The sequence below is a fragment of the Anoplolepis gracilipes genome, chromosome 1 (assembly GCF_047496725.1).
Source record: "Anoplolepis gracilipes chromosome 1, ASM4749672v1, whole genome shotgun sequence".
NCBI classification, from domain to species: Eukaryota; Metazoa; Arthropoda; class Insecta; order Hymenoptera; family Formicidae; genus Anoplolepis; species Anoplolepis gracilipes.
Genome location: NC_132970.1, coordinates 20212081 through 20232063, shown reverse-complemented (window position 1 = coordinate 20232063; position 19983 = coordinate 20212081).

Genomic DNA, 19983 nt, shown 5'->3' with positions numbered 1-19983 from the left:
ATATATGTTTATATGAAAAACCCCTTTTAATTTTCGCTAAAGAATTATTTCCTAAAATTTTTTGCTCTTATTTATAATTATTATCTATGTATCCATATGTTATATATACATATATATAATAATGTTCTATAGATATCTACACATTTATATGTCATATATACACATATATATAATATATTTTAATTATTTGAATTATTTGAATTATATTGAAAACACGAAATAATGATAATTAGGCATATTAAGGGCGACTTCAGAGATTTGAATGACCTTGACATATGTTGTAAAGCTTATGATTTTGAATAACATCTAAAAAATTTTGCCATCGTTGTTTAATAAAAAGTTATAAATAAAATAATTTTTACAAATTATATGTATATTTCGGCACTATGTACATTTTATAAAATGTGTTTTTAATAAACAGCATCTACTACACGTAAATAAATTAACCATACTTAATTTTATCATACTTTTCCACATGGATTTCCAAATGTTTGCAAAGTGCAGTCTATTCTACGGCACCCCTCTTTTCAATGGAAAACGAGGTTTATTACTTGCACGATTCTATATGGGATTTCAACTTTTCACGTGAAGCAAAATAAAAATTATTGACGTATATGAGTATGACAATTATATATAATTTGGGTTATGTGGCATATATTTCTGTATAACACACATCATATATTTACTTATCAAATGTACAAGGTGTCAGAAAGTGATGGTCTCATATCTGAAAAAATTTAGATTATCGTGTTTAATATACTTGTTTTACAATTTAAAACTGTACCCTAAAATCAGAAAATTATTGTATGTAATTTGAAAATCCTTTTGTTTCTTTAATAAACTATGAGGAACATCTAAAACCTTTTGATTCAAATCTGTGAGGTCATAACATATGTTGAGGTCATTTAAATCTTTGAAGTCACTCTTTATTATGCATAATAACTATTATTTATTACTTTTAACATATTTAAAATAAAATATATGTATATATAATATACAGCTATACAGATGATTTTAAATAAAACAAAATTTTGGCAAATTTTAGGAAATGTTTTGTCGAAAATTGAAAAGGATTTTTCATATTATGCTTTTATTATACTTATTACCGAAATACTATTCCGTTACACATTCTTGTTAAATTTAAAAAATTTTGTTAAATGAAATTACTATTTATTAACAATAAATATTAATGAAGTTATTCTACATAGATCAATTACTTCATGAAAAATATCATTGAGATTGAAGCATACAAAACTAATGCTAAACGTATATACCAGAAAAATGTAACTCTCCTTGATATGGTAAACTTTATTCAAAATTACATTTATATTCAGTTTTCTATTAATATTTATATCTGTAATATGTCACAAGTATTTTGTTCTTTAATTATGTGAGTCTTTTAATATGGCACAAAATTATTACATTAATACAAAATAATCTGGTTTAGACAACTATTGAAGAATTTTTACGAGTATAATAATCTTATGAAAGAATGGACATCGTATGCTGGCAAAAAACTGTACAGACGTATACATGAAGTCGAAGAAATAAAAAAATATTTTAAGATAAGTTTTTCTTTCCTTAAAATATTAAGAACTTTTCAAAAGAAATTAATCGTGAATAATCATAATTACAGCAAAAAAAAAAAAAATATATATATATATATATAATATTGTTTTTATACTATTAAATTATCATAGAAACAATATTTATCCTTAAATATATAATATACATATTCATATATATAGGTACAATACATATATATTATATATAATTTTTTTTATAAGATACTAAGAAACTAAAAAAGATTTTTAATGGAGCTTTTTAGTTTATTTGTTCGTGACTTTATAAGTTATATCGATATGTCATCCGTGAATATAATTTGATCGAGAAAAAAATGAACATATGTCTAGACAGAATGAGAGTTCTGGCTACCGAATATCATTAAAGTCCGACTGTCAGTATTTTAAGCATCGTGTTCACGGCCGTCAAGACTATCTGAACCATTCAAAAAATCTTGTGTAAGGTGCACGGGAAAATCTTTTTAATAATGCTAATCAGTCAATCGAAATGACAGCAAGAGCATGATTCGAACCGGTCGCCAGCACATACTTCTATATCTGACAATGAGAAATTCTCATTCTCATTCGAATTTCGTATGTCTCTCGGAAGAGCGTCTAATACGCCTAATGTATCGCCATTTTCTGATAAACTGCCGCAGATAAAATGTAAATTTCTTCAGTAGAGTTTAAGAGTCGGCTGAAGATTAAAAACTTGTTTGCAAATTTGTAGTGAAGCTCGAAGATAAGCATCTTTATAACGTTCAATATAAGGAGTCATTCGTTTTCTTGTTGTAGAGCAGGAAATATTCTAGGAAACCGTTATTTTAAGGTTTTTTTTCTGAATGTGTGATCGATACAAAATCAAGAAGAAATTTGATGAAAAACAAAAAACTTTCTTATAAAGATGCTATTCTATAAACTATATATTACTTAATAAATATTATTTATATTAGAACGTATGAATTCTTTATTTCTCTAAAATTAATATATATATATATATAATAAAATTTTTTAGTTGCTTATATTGTTCATGGAATAATAACGGTCGCAGATCGTGATGACTAGAATCGGATCTAAAAAGGTTAAGAAGAGCTTGCGGGATCTGCGATTTCTGCAGGTGGTACTTGGATCATAAAGAACCGTGCATTCAAGAATAACGGACTAGCGAATGACATCTCTTCGATCTTCACGGAATGACGTGACCCTTGATCGGTCATCGGAGACGATCCCAGATCCTTGAGGATTTCGCGTAGCCGCCTGATCGCTCAACCTTTGTTCTCATGCTGGCGCTTCTCGCTAGCACGCTGAACCGATGTGCGAAATGTTTCTCTCCATGTAACCATTTAGCTGTTTAAGAATAGTTAACGGCACTTATCGGATCGATTTAGTCTAACGAGATAATCGACAATGGCATGTATTAACCACTAATTAAGATTGCGATGCCATGTACTCTACACATTATATAATAACATAAAGAATTCACTAGCGATAATCACACAACGTTTAATTAATACTTAAATATAAATGTTTAGAAAACAACAACATATTGTTTCGTAAATATTATCGAATGTATTAGCATGTCATGAACATACAAGTGTCAAAATTTAAAAATCGCTACGCTGATTAAATTTGCCATCAAAGCTGCTTCAACAATAACAGCTACTCTCAACAACGGCTTCCGGCTCTTCTGACTTTTCCTTCCGCTTTTAACAATACTCGCTGATACGAGATGTGGCGCGCCTGCGAGCGACGAGATCATAAAACCCCTATGAGTGATCGTAACCGGAAAACGAAGAAGAGGTATCGCGAGGTAGCTGTGCCTTACTCTCTACCCTAGGATCGACCGCGAGAACTCGATAGAAACTGTTTCCGGGTAGAAGGATCCATCGGTGCGGTTAGCACGATGCCCCAAAGCGGGTTGACCTCGAGAGACCGTAGGTCCAGGACGGTCGAAGCCAAGATCATCGTCCCTCTTTCTCTCTCTTTCTCTCTCTCTAATCTCGTTCTTCGCGTGGCTGTATATATGTGTCTACCACCACAAAATAAGAAATTGAGGAGAAGGAGAGAAGCCATAAGAGAAACGCGAGAACGAGGTGGCTGGCATGGACAGACGAGGTGATCGTCCACTTCACTCGGATCGAAAAATGGCCCCGGGTCGGTTTCCGGGTCACGCGTTCGTCGAGACGCTCTTTCAGAGCATCAAGTGTCATTACTGTCGCTTCTCGACTCCCGCTCGATATGCTTCGCTCGATGTGCCTCTACGAAGTGGGATTCATCGTAGAGAAAACCTGTACCGCTGGCCACGAAGAAGAAAGTACGGATATGAAGCCAAGTCACGCCCTGCGACGAAGCATTATTTGCGAAAGATTGGATTTTTGCTTCAAGTAATAATAATATAAATCTCTCTTTCATTTATTATTTGAAATACTATAATGAAAGTAATTAGGTAACTTTATTTTTAAATATATAATACTATAAAAAAAAAACAATTGTGATTATTTCGCAATTGTAAATATTAAAATAAGATGCAGCGTTTTGGCAATCACTGTTATTATTATGATCCGTATTTAATGATTTCAAATTTTTCTAGTTCAATCATCTACGCGCATGTGCTCGAGCTTTTCGAAGGTTCGGGCAAACAACCGCGCCTCCTTGCAAGATGATCATTCCAATCAATTCGATCACACGACTTCCTTCCTCGATTCCCGCGGTAATCGGGCTGCGATTTCTGTGCTCTCCCAGGGACACAACGGGCAATTAATTCGTCGAGCGTGTATCGGAGTGTATCGACCGATCGCCACGGCGTCCTGCTGTCATTCATGATTTATACCGCATTGTCTTCTGGCCCACGGCAGTGATCCCAAGACCGTTCAAATTTATCTATCACTTATATATCCCTTCTTTTTCCTCGCTGCATCGCTTTGCGCCATCTCCATTTCCACCTCTGTAAAGATCGATATCGCTAGCCTCGAGAAAAATCTTCGAACTCCCAAGAATTATCCCTCCGTACGTTCTTTTCCTCTGTCCTCCTCCGCACCGTCGTGAGGTGTAATCGTCGCAACCGTAGCCTCATTAACCGTCTAATGTCTCACTTAATTATTCGACTCCTTCCTTTTCTCGTTGCTTTTATTTGTTGGCGCCGATTGCACCCACCCGCTAAGTCGCGCAGTTTTTACTTTTTTCATTAAATTGCGATAAAAAAAGAATAACATATGTAGAAAATTTTGGAAAAATCACGTAAACTAAAAGTCCTTGTAATTATTTTATATCATTCTTATACGTGGATTCTTATACATTGGTTCAGGAACCGACCGGTGCTATGTAGTTTAAAGGCCGTAAATGTCGTAAACACTGTGATCACGCATCGCGTGCATTACGCAGGAGAGCAAGAGCGCATTGTCGGAACGTTTTCCTGTGTGATGGATGTACCGGGGTGCCGAGGTTATTCCTGTGCGTTTTCTGCGAATTAAAAACGCCTCGCGGTAATAATGATTAATAGGGTAATTTTCGAGATCGCGTAAAACCAAATTGGATAATATATTATCTCGCGCTCCCGGAATATAATAATCTCGCATCATATCGTAACGAAATGGAACGTAATGTTGCACGCTTGGAAAAATTGCGCTTTTTCTCTCTTTCTTCCCGCACACATAGAATCTCAACGTAATATTTTCAAAAGTTATTCGTCGGGTATGCGGAAATGGAAAAATGAACAATGATGCTTTTGAGTCGCATCGCGAAACTTCGAATAACACTCGTATTTATGATCGTAATGGAGCGTTCGCGAAGGAAGTGTTCTCTCACGTGTCGCTTCGCCGCATGGCTATATATTTTCCCTCGCGCAACAAACGCCGACTCTCCTTTACATCCGTACATCGGCCGTTGTATCGATCTCTTCTCACGAGTGATCGATGCGGAGATCCGAGTCTACGGTCTCGTCGATCGTCACCACCGTCGATATCGTCGTTGTTACTCAATGATTTAAGTCCTTAACCCGAGACTCTCCTGCTGTCAGGCTCAGCGCAAACGTCGTTCCCACTTTCATACGATCGGTAAAGCCTGCGCCCTGTTCCCTTCCTCTTTCTCCTTTACTCTTCGCTTTTTTTCCCTTTCCAATTGTTTCGAAAGATTGGCGTGAATGTCATATGTACAAACGTATGGGCGACTCGTATAAACATATATTCACTTTCTATAAACCATATATCGGCACATTGCCTAATCTAGTTTCGCACAGACAGTCACTTCAATTGTACTTCAATTTTTTTAAAGTTAAAGCTGTCGATTTAGAATAAAAATCGGTTTCGATTCAGCAATCAGTTTGGATTGACAAATGATTTACAGTCGAAAAAATATTGCAAGCAGAGAGCAATTAGATTTGCTTTGTTCCACGAAGACGGAATTAAACTTGAAGTGTCCGTTGTACGCTAATCTCACATCGGAAACAACCGGCAACAATTGGCAACAGACGCTCTGAATTTACAGTTGCGCCACCGATACGCACAAGATACTTGACACATGCGAGTTCACGATAATGTTGTTCTACGAATCCGACAGCAGAGATGAATGTAGCATGGATCTCATGATTGTGGGCCATATTGTATCCATACATATTGGCACGTACATCTCGAAAAGTGAAAGAAACAGCCGAGCACCAAGAAAGAGGGAAGAAAGAAAGTCGGTGTACGTTTTATATTCGAATTCGCGATCATGGGATGGTGCCCGGAGGATCGACCCGCGAGAAAGAGAAACAGAAAAAGAAGGAAAACACAGAGAAAAGAAAGAGAGAGCTGAATTATGGACACATTCGAGATTTCTTCAGGTTGTACTGCTGGCATCGGTTAAAGGGAAAGAGCAGCCTGCTTTATTGAATTGGGTTACATGATTTACGATACCGCTTCTCGATCTCGGTCGATCACCTTTCCCTGTCAGGGTTGACTCGTAACGTTTAATTCCTTTCAAGCTTACGTCGCGCGCTCGTTATTATACATATCTGCCTTTTATTACGAACCGATAACAGACAAATTCGCGACAAGTATATAGGTGTCAAAAAATGATTAGAATGAAACAAAAAATCTGTTAGACAACAGTACACAGCAAATATACACAGAGAATGAATATAACTTTCTCTCATTACGATATAGTTTAAGATTAAAGCAACTACATATCAAGAAAACGCATTGTTTTTTTTTTTTTTTCTTCCAAACGATAAGACGAAATGGAAATAATTTTACGATAGATGTCGAAGTCATCAAGAGATCCTCGAGATATATAACGTGTGCAGCTAAGAAATATTAATTCCTCCGGAGAGTACGGTGTTGTAATTTAGTGACGCTCGAGAAACCCACCTATCGTCGGGACGAGCCGTATGTACGTCTGCGTTTACCGGGAGATATTAGCGATAAGGTCTATCTGCTTCTCAACCTGTTGCGCGGGCAATATTACAGCGGATTGATATACTGCCATGTCGCGGTGAATATGTTGCTCCGTTGTACCGTTCAGCGTAATAACGTTGTACGGTAATGGCACGGTAATCACGGCGGCCGCGTTAATACTCCAACGCGATATTTGTTCTCGGACCTGTGATCTTTTTTTTTTTTTGATCTCAACTACCGATGGACTTGACACCACCACGTATCCGGACCACGCATTTCTGTTCATTGAAATAATCGCGAGACATGATCACGATATATCGTCGTTATGAGTTTGCAATATTTAATGTCAGTGTTAATGTTTTTATCGTCTCGCCATTCTTGAAAGATTGTACGCAAGAGATATTTGATAATTTTAAATTACTCAATTATTGCAAATGTCTTGCCGATCTGATTCGTATCCTATCAAGTAATTCATCATCCTGCATTAACAATGCTCCATTAATTTATAGAAAGTCAGTGATGGAAAGCGTATTGCATACACGCGACGTAGGCTGGACAATTCCACAGTGCGAAACGATAAACCGAGAGCGAAATCATTTTATCGGTACGTAAAACAATTTCAATTCGCTCAAAGCCAAGATGTGTAAGAAGTACGCGTCCTGCTTACTCGTACTCGATAAAATCAGCGGGTGTGGTCAGGTTTATTGGCAGACTCATTCAGTACCGCTCGTGGGATGCGGGATAAAAGTCTCGTAAAACTAGAAAGAACATTCGTTTATAAAAGGAGAGTAGGAAAAATTCGTATATCGTCCGATCTTCTCGTAGATCGTTTGAAGAAGAGAAATCTGGATAGAGTTCCGTAAGATAATCATCAATCGCCGTCTAAATAAATAGTAAATTATCGCACCTCGCTGTAAAGCTCGTATCGACAAAGATCAATCATCGATCATCATTGGTACTTAATTCCTTCTTGGATGAATTAAATCGCAACAACTCTAAATAGAACATCGGCGATAACGAGGCTACCGTGCATAACGGTCGGCTCGTCTTCCCTTTTCCCTCCTAACGACTCAATCGGGAACATCCGTCATAAATATTTGACACGCGGTTGCATAAAAAATTGGGTAATCCAACAGATTCGACGTCAAACGCTAGCGATTCGCCAATTTGAGGTGGCCTCGAAATCACGATCTATCAGGGAACGAGTTTGAGTGCGTTCCCACTCTCGGCCTGCTCGGGCCGTTGAGTGATGGCCGGAGCCTAGGGCCGCATTGGAGACCGTGTACCATAAAATCGCTTCACTATATCAATCTGCTTATTGCCTCGTCATATATATCCTTTGTATCGCAATAAGCCGAGGCGAGGTGTGTACAAGGGTGTCACCTCTTCTTCCTTCGCGCTATAATAAATAGCGTCGGTGAATCTAAGATCTCTATGCCGAACATGTGTCGGATATTATGACGTTCGCATTCGCAAATGGCTTATTGTCTGTTTACGCAACTTGGCACTGCCTATATTAGTGTAAAAGATTCAATCAAACATAAAGTATTATATATTATATATTGTTTTATACTTGAAAAATGTCTGCGCTTATTTTTCTTTATATAAATTTTACCACCACTAACAATACCAACAACGAATTGTGTAATATACTATTATCTCGAAACCTTGAACAAATATAAACGAACGAGTATTACCAATCTTGCGTACATCGTAGTAATTATTATGTTGCGACAACAAAGTTCTTCGTTTAATAGTAATTTATATTCGAGTAATATACCGGGAAAGATGTGGAATTTTAACTAATACGATTATCTTGCGCTCGATTATGATGCGACTGTTTGCTATGTATATCACGAAACGTAAAGTTTATTTCTGAAATTTCGATAAAGAAAATAATAATTATTGTTGAAATAGATAAAAAGAAAAAAATTTTAAGACTAACAATAAAATATGCAAATAAAATATTTTTACATGATAAATATATCTAAAGATATATATATCTAAATAAATATATCTAAATTCTCATATTTACAGTCATAACTTATCAAATATAATCTGATATATGAATAACATAAATTCACTTATCAAATAACAATAATAATCTACATCCAACTTTACCAAAACGTATCTAATTATAAATAACTAAATTAACAAAGAATTTTTCAATCATACATGTATGTGTGTATACATATCCGTACACGTGCTGCTTGGAAGAAATTAAAGTAGACGGAAAAGAAAAGTAAATATATATATATATATATATATATTTTACATGGCCAGAACTACCGGGCATCAATGATAGGACAACGTCGAGATTCACGGCTGAGGCACGGATTTATGGTAACGTTCGTGTTCCGCGAGTGGAAGAGCGGTAAGACGATTTAACAGTGATTTAATAAGTGGACGCTGGTGCACACGATACCTACGAGTAACGTCTCCCCCATCCGAAGTCGCTTCGACGATGAGGATGCGCGTTATCTTCTTTACCTTTCTCCGTGCTCTCTCTCCTCTTCCCCGACAACCGATTCCTCCATGGCTCCGCTGGACGCCGCCACGCTGGCGCCATACACTCCCACCCACACTTTCACATTCAGGCCGCGGGAGAACGTACGCACGTACGCACGTACGCATACAGGCGCCCGCGCGCCAACCACGCGCAAGTGCAACGCGTGCATCACGCGTACATGGACGATGATGTCAGGAGAATTTGCACCTGACGGTGCGCGCATGTACGGTACGCCGACGATCGTACACTATATTCGTTACCACCACGTGGAAGGAGTGTCGGATTCCTCGTCGTTAGAAAGTGCGTGTATATGTACAGACGAGACGATATGACGGCCACATGCGAAATCTTACGGCCGATGGAAAGTCCTCGGCAACTTATGGCTACATCTCACTCCGACAGAGGCGAATAATTATCGCTGCTGGTTTACGACTCCATCGCGCACAAAATCGCCGCTACAACGATAAGAAAGTAAACGCGCGTTATGAGAGTTATAACGAAAATACGAGTAACACTTCAGCGAGTAATAATTCATTAATGATTTCTTTATTTCAAATCGATCAACCGGAAATTTAATCGTAGTTTATAACAAATAAAATCGGTTTGAAATTGTTATTGAGATTGATAATGAGATAATAATGAGATGATAATAATGATTATAACAATTATTATATTATCCTAGTTTTATCATAATTTTTAACATGTCTCATAATATCCAGAAGTATTATTGTATAAATAAAACATTAAAAAGTAAGTAAATGTTAGAGAAAATATTGACAATAAATGCACGAAATCGTAGTAATTCTAAGCGATTCTAAGATAGCGTAATTAATGTTATTCTTCCTATACTCTTTGTTAAAGCTTATGCAGCGTCTGACTTATTGTTTTAAAGAAAAATAGAAATAACTCGCGGGACCGTACGATTAATGGTATCATCATATACCGTTAACAGTACCTCCGTAATTACGCCAACAATTTATTTTACAGTGTTATTGTATCCCATTTGATAAGTTGCCAATTTTATATTCCGTAAGCACAGTTGAATTGCAATTTTATGCGCGGGAACGTGAGAAAGAGGAAGAGAAGTAAATGGACGAAGCACAGATTGATCAATCTGACAGATGGGTTACGTGCTCCTCTGAGGGCGGCATCAGCGCGGGCCTTAAGAGACTCCGGAGAGGCTACTGAATTACTGACAGCCAAATAACAGGGCGATCCGCGGCGCGATGTTCCACTCGTTGTCGGCGCCCTTTCTCTCCTTCTTTTCCGCTCGTGAGCGGCGCATCTTGGACCTGTACCGCTCGGCTCTCGGCTGTCCCAATATGGGCCAACATATTATGCATATCGGCCATCGTGGCTCTTATCTAAACGACATAAGTACGGGCGCATCTCTTTGGAGTAGCCGACCACGAATGTTGCTTGTGTTCCGACAACTACCGCCTACCGCTCGTCGGATCGACTTGATTAGGCGAGAATCTTGTCTTGACGTCCGCGAATGTAATCATTCGGATATAAAAGATTATATCGACGTATGCAACATTTCGTTCTCACCAATACTGAGAAAATGCCATTTATCGCAGCTATTAATGTGCCGCGAAAAAATAGACGGTTCTTATAAAGTTAAATTCGCGCTTGATTATTAACAGCCGTAATGCAATGCCAATGGTATAAGCGTCTATTCATTATCTTCGCTCGTCAAAAGGCTTTTAAAGGGAAGTTACGTAAAACACGTATTATACGCGTGAATACGATTAATTGCCACGATTTGTTCCATCCAGTTTAATATATGTCCATATAATCACTGTCGTTTGTTCCTTTCTCTCCTACAGCCGCGCCCGAATTCGTCGTCTTCTTACTTAACCGCGCACGTACCTGCAGAAATCGATCGACGTCGATCTTGAACCGGCACGTCTAAGCCAAGCGCCTCGTACGGTGCGCTCGTTAGTATCACCTAGCTCAATAATTACAACCGCGCGATATTTTTCCGCAGCTATTCCGATAAGATCCAGCGCAGAGGTCGCGCAGAGACACAATCTATAATTACATCGGTGCGCCGACCGATGCACGTACACGAGATCGCATTGCTTGTTAACACACACACACACACACATACACACTCGCACGATCGGGCCAACCGTTCTTTTTGCACGAGAAATACGAGAGTACTGAAGGATCCTTGGCTGCTTTGGATTAGCTTGTAAAATAAGATATATCCCCGTGTTTGAAAGGAAAATAATTGCGTTCGGCCATTTGTCTGTGTTGCGTGTAACGCCAAACATCTCAATATTCTCCACCTTGGAAATATATTACTGTAACGCAATGGCGAGCCGGAGAATCTATGCCTTTCGTTTGGTGAATTGTGTTTGAGTGTTTGAGAAAATGAGTTGTACAATTCGAGATACAATTTGCCATGTGAGGATCGATATTACCTCGTCAATTTTCAGCGATATGTCATTCCTTAAGGAACGATGTTCCAGGATGACAAGGCTGTTTTTCCACATCAATTTGCACGGATACCACGTACAAATACATTGCGAGCAAATTAATATCTTGGTTTAGATGTTTGGGCGGAGCGTGACAAATTTCAATCGTGTAAATCCCATCGATACCGTTCATCAAACGCATCGATCGATTAGCGACGATTAACTGCCTCTTAGATGACAAGAAACAAACAAGATGTCATAATTGCAAGGTATCGCTGATTAGGATATTACTATACTGTTTGACAATCAGCTGATGAGTTTTATTTCACGCATGAATTTCAGATCATGCAAGGGACGATAAATATATTCATCGAATTGAAAAATCTTATATGAATCTCAGGAGATTTAACATATTACATCCGGATACTTACTACTTATATATTTTTATTTATAATTACATATATATCTATCCTTTCGTTTCAATTAAAGTGCGTATAATTGTTCTTATCTCTCACTTGTCATGTGGATTCTACTGATAATTAGTACTTAAAACAATGTTGTTTAATGAATTTCAAATGTTGTTATTGCGTCGTTTCCTACGTATCGAGAATACGATAATGTAGGAATTAAACCGAGTGCAATAAGCGACTAAGTAGCATTCGGGAGAGAGATAACATGAGCGAGACAGACGCGGCAGCTTAAAACATCCGATAAGAAGCACGCGCGCAGGGCGCTTAACGATTTCATAAAGGAGATAGCGGCCGAAGGTAGAGCTAATTAAGTGATACAATTCTTGCGTCTTAAAGGCCATTAAAGCCAACATTAAACGCACACTTGTTCACTAAAAGATACTTAAGATACTTAAGATACTTCCACCGAGCATCGACTTGCCTAATTATCTTTGACATTTTTGTGTGTGACAATGCGGTCTCTTAATATGTCGCATCGTTCTCATTCGTTGTCACACAACAGCGCTTTAGTGTAATAATAATATTTTTTTTAAAACATTATTGTAACGGTATTTAACTTTTGCATTCATAATTTTCTATACAGCACAGTTTTTAATTATAATCATCTAATCGTGAAAAAGGAAAATATTCACAAATGATTGATTGCTGATTCTTAGTCATCAATTTTCGTCGATCATTCAAATTGAAGAGCATTACACGTCACACCCTCATCATACACACATGCAAGCATGTTATGTATTGTTTCGAACCCATATAAGAATATTCACCGACGATACAGAATAGATAAATAGAGTTCCGGACTGGTTGGAACGATGCACTGATCCGCAGCCAGAAATTGATTCACGATTATGGCCCTGTACACGCCTTTACTTCTTCGATCCTACCGGATAATCGGTGCAAATCTTGACTGTGAAATAGTTTTCGGCTGGGATCTTTCTTTTTGTCGGCACGACATGGAATCTCTCGCATTATTTCCGCATGGATGATTCGCCGGGTCACCGAATACCTAAGCAACTAATCCCGGTCAATCTGCGCGACAAACATCCGACTGAGAAATTATTTACTCCGAAGGTAAGGCCTCGGACATTAAATTCAAAGTTTTCTTTTATCGATTATTTTAAAGATCCCTTTTTTATAAATGTTTAACATTGAACTTGCAATCGTAGAAAAAAATAAGAAACATATCTACAGTGCAAAGAATTTCCATCAGCAAAAGTTCAATTGCTATTAAATGAATATATGTTATCACTTTGATAATAATGTATCGCAAGATGTAAACTAACTGATTAATACAACTCGTTTGAAACACAGCTACCATCTATCCCGTTAGTTGCATGAAATTATACATTGTTTGTATAATAGATTGCGATATTATCACAACTATTTTCATAATGTAGATAATGTAGCGACTTATAAAACAAGATTAAAACTCTTTCCCGATCTTCTATCGCAAATGTCACGTGCGCATATTCATGCGTTGTTTTATGGCGTGAAAAGAGTCATTAAGTATAATTGCGGCACATTATGTCGTGAGATATGACGTTTAATGGAAGACTTATTTCAAAATCCGCGCGCGATATGCAAAAATATATAAATAAAAATAAATCTCGAGCTCCCCTCCGAGCTTGAGATTTATTAATTATTATGCAGATCACCTAAGGTAGTCGTACGTTTTCGTGGTGAACGTATATACGCGATATCACGCATGTAACGAATAAGGATCACGCAGGTGCAGTTTGAACCGCACGAGAATTTACCTTCGTGTCTCCCCCGCTTCTGTTCTCCTTCTATCTTTTCGCAACCTTTCTCTCCTTGCTACCACGAGGAACTGATTCGCACACTTCTCGCGTTTCCATAAAGAGACGAAGAAAGTCGCGTACATTCTTGAATCAGCGTGTGGTCTGCGTTTGCTAGAGCAAAATAGAAGTTCTACAGCGTGGAAAAAGAGAAACAGAAAGATACACCTGCGTTACTCGCCACGTGGGCGTTTCGCGATAACAAATGTCATTGTGTGAAGTAAGATCTTTCGAAAAGATTTCCTTCGATATTATGATTATGGCGTAATCGTTCGAAATTTTATTTAAAAACCACTAAACAAAGATCTAGCACAAATTGCATTGTGAATTACGTTCCTAAAACTTTGATTACGTTCATGGATATAAATAAAAATAATTAAAATAAATTAAAATAAGCGCGCAGTTTTTTATACTTTTAAATAACTAACTTGCTATCTCATTAATAAATTACAGTTAGTTATTAAAAACTGCAATGGTCTTACTACTGATAATATATCTAAGAATAAGCATTTATAAATATATATGTATGTAATATATAAGCATATATAATAAGCTAACCATACTAGCATACTAGCATCTATAAAAATGTCACATGCTAGCAATTCCTGTTTCGAAGGGCAAATAGCTCCGGGTCGCGCCGCGTGTCCAGATCACTTTTACGAGATTTAATAGATTATAGAGAGACGTTAGAGAGGAATATCTCCTGCCGGCGCGTTATATTGCTCAAATTTTTGTAAACTTGTATCATCCCTCTCTTTCTCGTTTGTTGTTGTCGTTAATAAAAATCTAAAAGTCTTTCAAGTGTGTTCAGTGCGAACTCATTATAATTTTCAAACATAATAATTTTCATAAATTATTAATCCTTTTTCTGATATTCAAAAATATATAATTACTATAAAATGCAAAACATACCAATTTTATTGTTAGAGCTTATCTTTTTACTAGAAAAAATATATATTTTTTAAATCTTCAATAATATCATAAATATTTATTCCACAAAATATTTCTCTACGCAAAATATATAAAATATATAAATTTTATATAACGAACTTTGTCAAATAGAGACGTTCTGTTCTATTGAAAGTGACTTGTACAGAGATCGGCGGGAGAAATTGAGCGATCACCTGAATCACGTTGTAAGTACCGTCCGTGCGATAATAATCATCCCCGAAGACCCGCCGCAACCGTCCTCGTGATTATCCTCACGAAGAGACACGTGATCCGGACGACTCCGACTGATCGAGATAACCGCGAGCTCCGAGCGACGTTATTGGCCATCTAGAAACTGCTCGCATCTAAGCTGTGCCAGCGATGTCTGGCGGAATGGAAGCGACGGAGAGGGGCTTTTTTTTGCGAACGACAAACTTGTCCCGCGGTGTTCACGATTCGACCTGGGCTGTGACCTCGACGTCGTAAATTTCGTGTCATAGCGGTTGTCACCGGTTCACCTTTTTACGATCGTACTGCGACGCGCATTCATGGCTTCCTCGAGACGTATTCGAGTTACGGGAGTTGTTGAAAGGACCTCTTCGACGAGAGGTCTGGTAACAGCGATTTGGCACACCCTGCTGACGCGTTGGGTTGGGTGAATTTTGAGCGACTATCTCGGACAACTTATGAACCGGGAATTATATTTAATGTTGCAGGAGTAGATTTTATAAAAGTTTTTTATAAAAGTTTTACTGAACTGTTTTAATTAATCAAGTGTTTATGTAAATTTCTAAAAATTTTGATTGTATATCAAGATAAGAATTTATATCTTTGTGGTTAACAAGAATCTTGACGATAAATATGTACAATCTTAGCATAAACGTTATAAGATTGGATATTTTAAGTCTATATCTATGCTGCAAGAATAAAAACTCTATGTTACATATAAGATTATACCCTATGATTATGGAATATTTTAAAACCGCCAACGCAGATTCATAACATTAACGTAGTGACTGTATTTTGGAACGAATTTCGGAATAGAACTTGCTTATCGCGAGGCTAGTTAATGCAGTTGTGTACATTGAGACGAAGGTGCTTTTAAGATGAAAGATATGATGAAGTTTTGATTTATAGTCGCGGCACAATCGCCGGAGAAGTAACGATAATTCGTTAGCGGATGAACCACGTCATTGATAGCGACCCGACTCACATTGTCACCCACGACGACGTTAATGCGGCCAAGCCCTCTTTCATTTATAGCGCAGGTATACGCCGTGTGACTACCGTGTGTTCCAAGGCTGACGTCTCATTAATATTTCAATTACTGACTCCCGTTTACGATCGCGTCCGTGCGTGAGGAATAATGTCCGAGGTGACATTTCTTTGCCTCCAAATGACAAATCGGAGTTTAATAGCTGATTGCTTTATCATTCTGCAAGAAATTCTACATTGGATTTAATACAAATAATAAAAGAGTTTTGTATAGTTTTATTTTTATTAAAAAAATTGATTGCCTGCTTATTAACGCTCCTCATTTTCCTTTTTTATATGCAATTTATCACGCAATCGGTGCCAAGATTGCATCAACTGGCATGTATCTTTTATGTCTTCTTTTTTCTCGTAATATGGTAAACGTATAAGAAAATTGTAATGTGTTATTGAATTTTTAATTCTTATGATGACTTCTTCAGTTTAAAGATTTAAACTTATATTGTAAAATAAATTTAAAAGATAACATAATTTAATAAAGAGTATAAAAATTTATATGTAACGTAATGTGTAGGTAACTCTCAATAGATATGACAAAGAAACTTATACTATATTCCATCTTATACTATACCTTTTTACATGTTTCGCTTATCTCAAAATTGTTAAACTGAATATCAGGAAAGAAAATTTTAATGCCATTTGATGCATCGATGCACACTTTTAAAAGTAATGGATTTCGAATTAAAGGTCCTTATGGAAGAAACCTTAAACTTCCCCGACTCTCATGCAATATTTTAAGCTTCGCGCGTTCTTGGCATGCTCGCGACATCAGGAACCGCAATCCCGTAAACTCGTCGACACGTGGAAATAAATCGCGTCGAGTTTACGAAGAAAATTCGTAGATGATCTCTTTTAAAGGCAAAAAAGAATGATACGAAGAAATGTACTTCTATCTTCGTCGGTGGATCGAGGACATCGCTAAGCGCTGCGCATTTAATCGCTCCGCTTCGTAATTAATTAGACCCGGTAACGAGCTGCGTGTGGAGATCTACGAGGCTCGTTGGTGGAATTACAAGCATTCATCATCTATTAATTAAACGATTAGTCCGTGGCGTCTCTAACGAAGAAGCCAACACGGAGACGGAATTTCTTTGGCGCGAACGCCATCGGGCAATTTCTGCTACGCTAATCAGACCCGCTGGAATTTAAGCACAATTTCTAAATGTTAACAGATTTAATAATTAATTTATTTTTTATTGATTTCTGAGAAAGAAACAATTATTATTTCTTATCGTACGCCGCAGAGAGTCGGCAGATCGAACATTGCTGGAATACGCACAGTAATCTGATTTACGTTCGCTTTTCACTGATTCTCTACGTTTTCTGTTTCATGCGTTCCTCATATTAATGATTTGTACATTTACTTTATTGATTTGATTTGATCCATAGCTATAATCACCGCAATATGTCAGTGATATTAATGTGTCATCATTGCGCAATTCAAGCATTGCAATGTACATAAGAATCGAGACGAGGATTTCGGTCTATCCGGAAAAGACGACTCGCTATACTTTATGCCTACGGATACGCATTGAAATGAGCGCGTGGGTGGCGGAGAGAAAAGACGCAGGTAGATTCGTGCAAGAATATACGATGCTCTGCGTCTCGCATAGATCGCACAACGCGAGAAATCTCCCATAACTATCCCCGAGCATCGGGGAGACCCGTACTTCTTTTCCCTCCAAGCGCATCCATAGAAAGGGAATTTTTATTCGTCGGCAATTTTTTTTTTTTTTTCGATCGCGTGGGTGACCCAGAGCGTTCCCATTTCGCAAGATATGTCGCGCTGCGGTTGCAATGTGACACGCCGCCCGCGCAATTTTCTCCGCAACGGTGGAGGAACCCCCCGAGATCTACGAGGAACATATAGCGCGTTGATTTTCGCGTAGGTTGAATAACCGGCTCTTTCGGCCGTGACACACGGCGCCAAAGTGGCGGCTACGGTTGAACGTAACGCCGATGTCACGGTGCTTGTATTTCACCGTGCGCGTTGCGTTTCTGCGGAAATGTTGGAACCCCGTTTATCAATCGTGATTTGCGCAAGGTTGCGTCATGAAATCAATCTGACGCGCGATACGTTATGTGACGCGGCTTTGCGCGACGTTGAAGAAATTTTACGACAAACGTCGTGACTCAAACATGACGGCAATCAGTAGTTTCAATAGTCACATACCTGTATAAGTGAATAGCTCCGCTTATTTCAGGGATGTAAACCGGTTTCAGTTGAGAATTGCCTGTTTTCCCGGTGCCTAGTGGCGCGACAACGAATCTTCTACGATCTTGTGCGGGAAAGTGATATATCTTTAATAGCTTTCTTTCTTAATCTTTAATAATTATAATTAAAATTAGCAGTAATATTCATAATTATAGATGAATATATAATAAAAATCAAATGTTATAAATTTTTTTGTAGTATCTTTTTTATACTCATACTACAATATATACAAATCATTTTCAACATTTTAATTTTTGTACACAATACAATTCAAATTTTAAAAGATATCTTGTATTCGTCTATCATTAAAGCCTCTCGTACAGACATCAATCTTACAATTAGAAATAAAACAACTGCCAAATATATTTCATATCGTAAATAAAGACATCTCTCAGAAAGAGATATGTAATTTGGCCGCGTTGTGTAACTTCTCGGGGAAAAGATTTATCCTCCGACATCCTCCGACGACAAAGGAGATTTACAAGAAGAGAAATAAAGTTGGGCTCACTGGTATATATAAATAGTGAGCACGAGGTACCGTTGCGATCGTACTAGGTTGAGGGTCGGGGTGATGCGATCGTGATCGATGTAGATCGTTCTTTCGATCTATCTGCGGCAATCCGTGCTTGGGCAGGCCGCTGTATCCCTACCAATCCACCGGTAAATCTACATATACCGGTAAACTACGTGCTTTTACATACAGACATAGCGGAGAGATCTTCGCGCACACGTGCACGCGCGAATAAGTTATACATATATAAATATATATAACATTCGTATATAGCGCGCGAGATCTGTTTCCAAGTCACGTTATGGCAGGTTGATATCGGCTATTGTGTCCCGCGATATCTCGCATCGATTAGCATTGATTTGTAGATCATCGTGATTGACCCGCGGGACTAGCGGCCAATGCCGATTTACTCGGATACGTACGAGAGATAGCGGTGATCTTCCGTTTCGCGAACAATCATGGGTAATCAGCCGGTCACTCGCCCGCGGTGAGAAAAGATCGAGATCGCTCGATCCCACGTAGAAACCTCACGCATAGGATTCGTCATGGTCCGATATTTCAATAGTTAAACGTATATCTGCACTACTCCATCTAAACATTTAGGATTCGCTGGCATTCGAAATATCGAATACGCTGCGACATCAACATCGTCGGCGAAAAAAGGGAACAATGGATGTGGGCCAAAGTTATTTAAGTTACAAGTTTCATAGATCCATGCTGCAGATGTAACTTTTAATCGCAACGATTTCCCGCGAACCGAGAAAGACACCTGCGACCAACGGTGTTGCAGCTGATATCCGTCTTCCAGATTACGTAATGACTAACAGAGTGTGGGATTCGATATATTCTAACCGGTAGATGCAGGAAGATTCGCGTAGATTCAACTTGTACTCTTTCTCTTTTTCTCTCCGAGCGAAATCATA